Genomic DNA, 5,199 nt, shown 5'->3' on the forward strand with positions numbered 1-5,199 from the left:
TCGTTGTTGCCGTGCAACTTATATTTTTGCCAAACCTGAATCTCTATGGCGTTTTGCAATGTAAAAAATCGCCATGGAACCGGTAGTCCAAACGCTGCATACAAGTTGACGTCAACGCTGAAGAGCTCTATTATTTTATCAAGGGTATCCTGATGTATGCTCTGCTCACTGGAGCTCTACGGATGCTTTCTTGTTGCTGCGCTGCTCTGTCAGCTGCCTGTGCGTCTGGGGTCGAGTTTGGGGTGGGATCGGTGACGTCGGTCTGGACCATCCCAGCATACTGAGGCTATCCCTCTGAAGATGTCGTTAGTGCTTGTGCATGTGTTAAGATCCTTTACTATATGCTTTATGCTTCACCCGAACAGTTTTGAGTGTGCACTCACTGTATTATTAATCACCAGGTTAACCAGAGATCGCCCTGGCGTCCGGATCCTTTGTAAGCTGATCACGTTATGTCCGTCTGTGCTAAGGTATGTGCAAACATTGTATATTGTAGCATTATTCACCAGACGCCTCAGAGGATGCCATAAATGCAATTGTTTTGAATTAGGCCACTTTTAAAGCCACGTCAGTCACTCACTAACAGTTCCAGCACGAGACTTTCTGCATTATGTTTAACAGGGGAATAACTGTCCACATTGTCAGAGGCCCGAACAAATTAACCTCTCCACATCAACACTGACACTTTCAACTGGCTAAAGATATTTTTTCTGTGTGATTTGATATATAGATGCTGCCAAACCAAGGGATTGCTTGGAAATTATTTCTTATGTGTTGCCTTTTTTGTCCTAGACTGGAAGTGACTGAAAGAAAACGCAGATTCATTCTTTCAGCAAGGTTAGTATTGCTGCTTCTCAATATGTGTAGCCTGCCATTATTGTAGCCATACCCCATAAAGCCAAAACAATGATCACATGCATGTATTTATTATGAATGTAGATTGGAACTTAACATAACACCTCCATCTCTAGCTTCTTGCTATACATGGGTTCTGAGTGTTTATCAACATGATGTTATGAAGAGGGGCAAGACACTGGCAGCCAACCATGTGAGCTAAGTTTTTGACCGACAGCGCTGTCCAACAATCAGGCCCATGTAATTAATGCCCGTTTCCTTTATAGAACAGGAAGTAACATTCAGTAATACCTTGAGCAGCACTTGCTAACTCTCTCTCTCTCTCTCTCTCTCTCTCTCTCTCTCTCTCTCTCTCTCTCTCTCTCTCTCTCTCTCTCTCTCTCTCTCTCATTTACTTATTTCTAAGGTGACCAAAATCTGTTTCACTCTGCAGCACTTGTCCCGGAGGTTTTGTAGACAGAGTGAGTATCTGGATACTTCAATATACAGTCGTGGAAAAAATATTTTCTTTAGAAATTTGGAGAAAATGTATTTGGCAGTTTATAGAATGAAATGGCAATGTTTGTTTTACTCAAACACACACCTATCTATGACCGAGGTGCTGCTTGGAAATTATTTCTAATGTGTTGCCTTTTTTGTCCTAGACTGGTAGTGACTGAAAGAAAACGGAGATTCATTCCTTCAGCAAGGTTAGTATTGCTGCTTCTCAATATGTGTAGCCTGCCATTAATGTAGCCATACCGCATAAAGCCAAAATAATGATCACGTGCATTTATTAGGAATGTAGATTGGAACTTAACATAACACCGCCATCTCTAACTCCTTGCTATTAAGAAAATATTAAAGCACCAGCACAGTTGGGATACTGCATGATATTGATAAAGCATTTGCTTAGCCTTCAGGCCCATGTAATTAATGCCCGTTTCCTTTATAGAGAAGAAAGTAACATTCAGCAATACCTTGAGCAGCACTTGCTAACTCTCTCTCTCTCTCTCTCTCTCTCTCTCTCTCTCATTTCCTTATTTCTAAGGTGACCAAAATCTGTTTCGCTCTGCAGCACTTATCCCGGAGGCTTTGTAGACAGAGTGAGTATCTGGATACTTCAATATACAGCCGTGGAAAAAATGACAATATTTTCTTTAGAAATTTGAAGAAGATGTATTTAGCAGTTCATAGAATGAAATGGCAATACTGTATTTTTCGGACCATAAGACGCATCATAAAATCATAAAATATTGTCAAAAACTGCCAGAGCGTCTTATAAGCTAGTGCGTCCAATGTGTGAAAAAAACCATGACCGCGAGACTCTTGGGGGGAATCGGGTCTGCACGTGATGAAAAAATACGTGTGGGTATACCTCAAGAGTGTCGCGGGATAGACTGTGTACAGAAGCCAGGTTACAATGGCACCTGTTAAGAATGACGTCTCTCTCTCTCTCTCTCGTGCGCGCATTGCAAGCTGTTGCATATTATTTGCTCGATGCAGAGTTATGATGGCATACGCGCTCTCGTTGACATGGTTGTGTGCATGGTTGCATGCATTCGCAAGACGTGCAGTAAAGCATGTGAGAAGCGTGGAAGGGCCGTTGACTGGTATTTCAGTGTCCTTGACTGAAACAAGTTGCAAGACTCCACACTTCAACATCCTTTGCGATCGGCACAATAGTGATTCTTATCAGAAAGCTACCGAGTCTAAGCACAGACCCTATAGCTAAATTACAAACATTAGCGAACATTGAAAAAAGATCAGACAACAACCGTCGGGTAGGTTTATGAAAGCGGAGTTGAGAAGTTCCGCGAAAATGCATCGTCACGTCAGAGAAAGATGTTTGCTACTGTGCGACAACACTACCACTATTTCATGATTGCCTAAACGTCTTCATCATGGATGAATGAGCAACAATATTTTTTCCAGCCAGGATTGCACTGAAAAGTAGGCTACTCCTGTTAGAAAAGGGCCGACGCTGTGCCTGCGTGTGTGTGTGTGGGAGGGAGGGGAGGGAGAGAGAGACGCGGAGCAGATCTCGAGGAGAGATGAGGGTCGCGACTCCTGAAATACCAGGCGATTCTTTTTCAATGTTCTATGAATCTGTTGCTGAATAGCCTACATTAAATGTGTTTAAACATTTGTTTTCTTTGAAAGAACATGCGTAAAATTCAGTGATGGCTTCATGTCATACTTTAAGAAACTGCTCGAAAACGCTAGGTTGTGATATTCGGCAACGTTTGATATTGCGTGTATTCGGCCACGCATGTTATTTTTTGTGCATTCTTAACAACAACAGCATTAGTTATGAAATTAGTTATGAAGTGCGTCCTATGATGCCGTGCGTCTTTTGTGTGAAAAAAGTCACGGTCCTTGGTGGTGCGTCTTTTAACACAGTGCGTCTTTTGGTCCCGAAAATACGGGTATTTGTTTTACTCAAACACACACCTATCTATGACCGAGGTGTTCCTCCACGGTTCACTTCCCTCGGGCCGCGAACCGGCCACCTCGTCAACGCATCTGGTTTGGCAATGGGAGGCACAGTACAAGACTGCTGAGCTAAAGGACCGGTCAGATAGCCCACAGTTACCGCACTGTATTGAGGCTTTGGGAGAGAGGTTTTTACTAACGTTCCACCTCACACTTTGATAGTTGGCCTCCGTTACATATATATAGTAAAATCAGAAAAACTGAACATTTTAAAGTGGTCTCAGATTTTTTCCACATATGTGTATGCTATATACTGTATATATTTACATGACTATGAATTAGTCATATTCTTTAAACATACAAGTATAGGGTCGGGGAAAAAGGTTTATTTCGTCCAGTGATAATCTCCCACATATGTTAATGAAAGGTTAATTTTTAGTTCATTAACTTGAATTGAAAACACAATCCAGGGACACCAATAATCCATGTTTCTGGCAGTCATGGGTAAGTAATGGGGGTGATGAATAACCGGTATAAGCTTACTCCCCCCATCTGCCTCCTGCCCGAACATGGTCCAAAAAAGAGAGCATGCCTGGACATCTCAAGTTCATGTGCTGGATCAAAAACTTCAAAATTAACATAAATAACAAAGGTCTGCACAGTGACGGACACTTGCATGTCAACAAGCATATTTTATGAAAGATTCATCTAATGTCATTTCAACATGAGTAATTTGTTTTTCTTACTTTTTTCTATGGTTGTAGGTGACTGAACGAAAACCTAAATGGTAAGCCTCTGTTTCTCTTTTGAATATGTGTACCATTCATGTTTCCTTAAAAAGCCAAAAGACAGTAGGTCTACAAGTTACTATATATTTTGTACAAAGGAAAAAGAATCTGGTGCCCCACGGATGTCTATTTTCTGTTATTTATATTTTCAGTGCAGTAAGACTAACGTTTCGACATGCGTCTTCAGAGGACGAAGACGCATGTCGAAACGTTAGTCTTACTGCACTGAAAAAATAAATAACAGAAAATAGACATCCGTGTGGCACCAGATTCTTTTTCCTTTGTACTTATTATTTAGTCCTGCTCTGGTTGCACCGGAGTGTTAATTTAGAAGCACAGAGTGCGTATCTCCTTTGTTTTTACTACATACTTTGTCAGATTGGGTTGAACTGGAAACTTCATTTACATGTTTGTATTTTACACATTGCATGAATATTGGATTCACAACTCTTTGGAGTTTATAGTCTGTGTCTTGCAATGTCTTCACATTATAATTTTTAATGTGTAACTGAATGCTAAGTTGCCTGTCTTTCTTTTCATTCAGAGAAATGCTGTGTACCTCATCTTGAACTCTTTCACATGGTGATTCCTACACATAATTGCACGCTGTATGTGTTTAGCTATCCTATCTTACAAAGACATATTGCCAACACTGTATCTGCCTTTCCTCAATACAATGTAAAAAGTGCTGCATAGACCATTTAGAGAAGCAATGTCTCGTGACTTTTACTGTATGTTTATTTTTGATCAAGTGTCATTTGTTTTGTAAAATATCTTTGCAGATTTTCTTTTCGTGCCTGGACACTTTTTTCCTTTCAAATATTGCTTTGAATTGATGCAAATTGAAGAACGTGAATCCCTGGTAATAAAGGAAGGTTGACCAGAAAATAATTTCTCTCTCCATTGATTCATTATGCTTTGATGTGTTTTCGTATAATGTCATTGAATTACCACATATGTTAACATGTATACAATAATGTATACAAATTATTTAAAACATTAATAGTGATCAGATTGGTTCTATTTGAGCAATGGTTAGCAGTGACTTGAGTGTTTAAAATGGTCAAATGTGTTGCATATTGTTAAAGTGATATTTAACCATTAATAGTGATCAGATTGGTTCTATTTGAGCAATGGTTAG

General features: G+C 40.0%; 1 long non-coding RNA gene across 1 annotated transcript; it reads left to right on the top strand.

Moving 5' to 3' along the window:
* Positions 1-378: 378 nt before the first annotated feature.
* On the top strand, positions 379-4,949 carry LOC134441797 (uncharacterized). The gene is made up of 7 exons (XR_010033200.1): positions 379-470; positions 793-837; positions 1,262-1,316; positions 1,500-1,544; positions 1,886-1,940; positions 4,035-4,057; positions 4,603-4,949. It is a non-coding gene; the product is annotated as an uncharacterized LOC134441797 (long non-coding RNA).
* Positions 4,950-5,199: the final 250 nt, after the last annotated feature.

This window comes from Engraulis encrasicolus, chromosome 24 (assembly GCF_034702125.1).
Source record: "Engraulis encrasicolus isolate BLACKSEA-1 chromosome 24, IST_EnEncr_1.0, whole genome shotgun sequence".
Classification (NCBI taxonomy): Eukaryota; Metazoa; Chordata; class Actinopteri; order Clupeiformes; family Engraulidae; genus Engraulis; species Engraulis encrasicolus.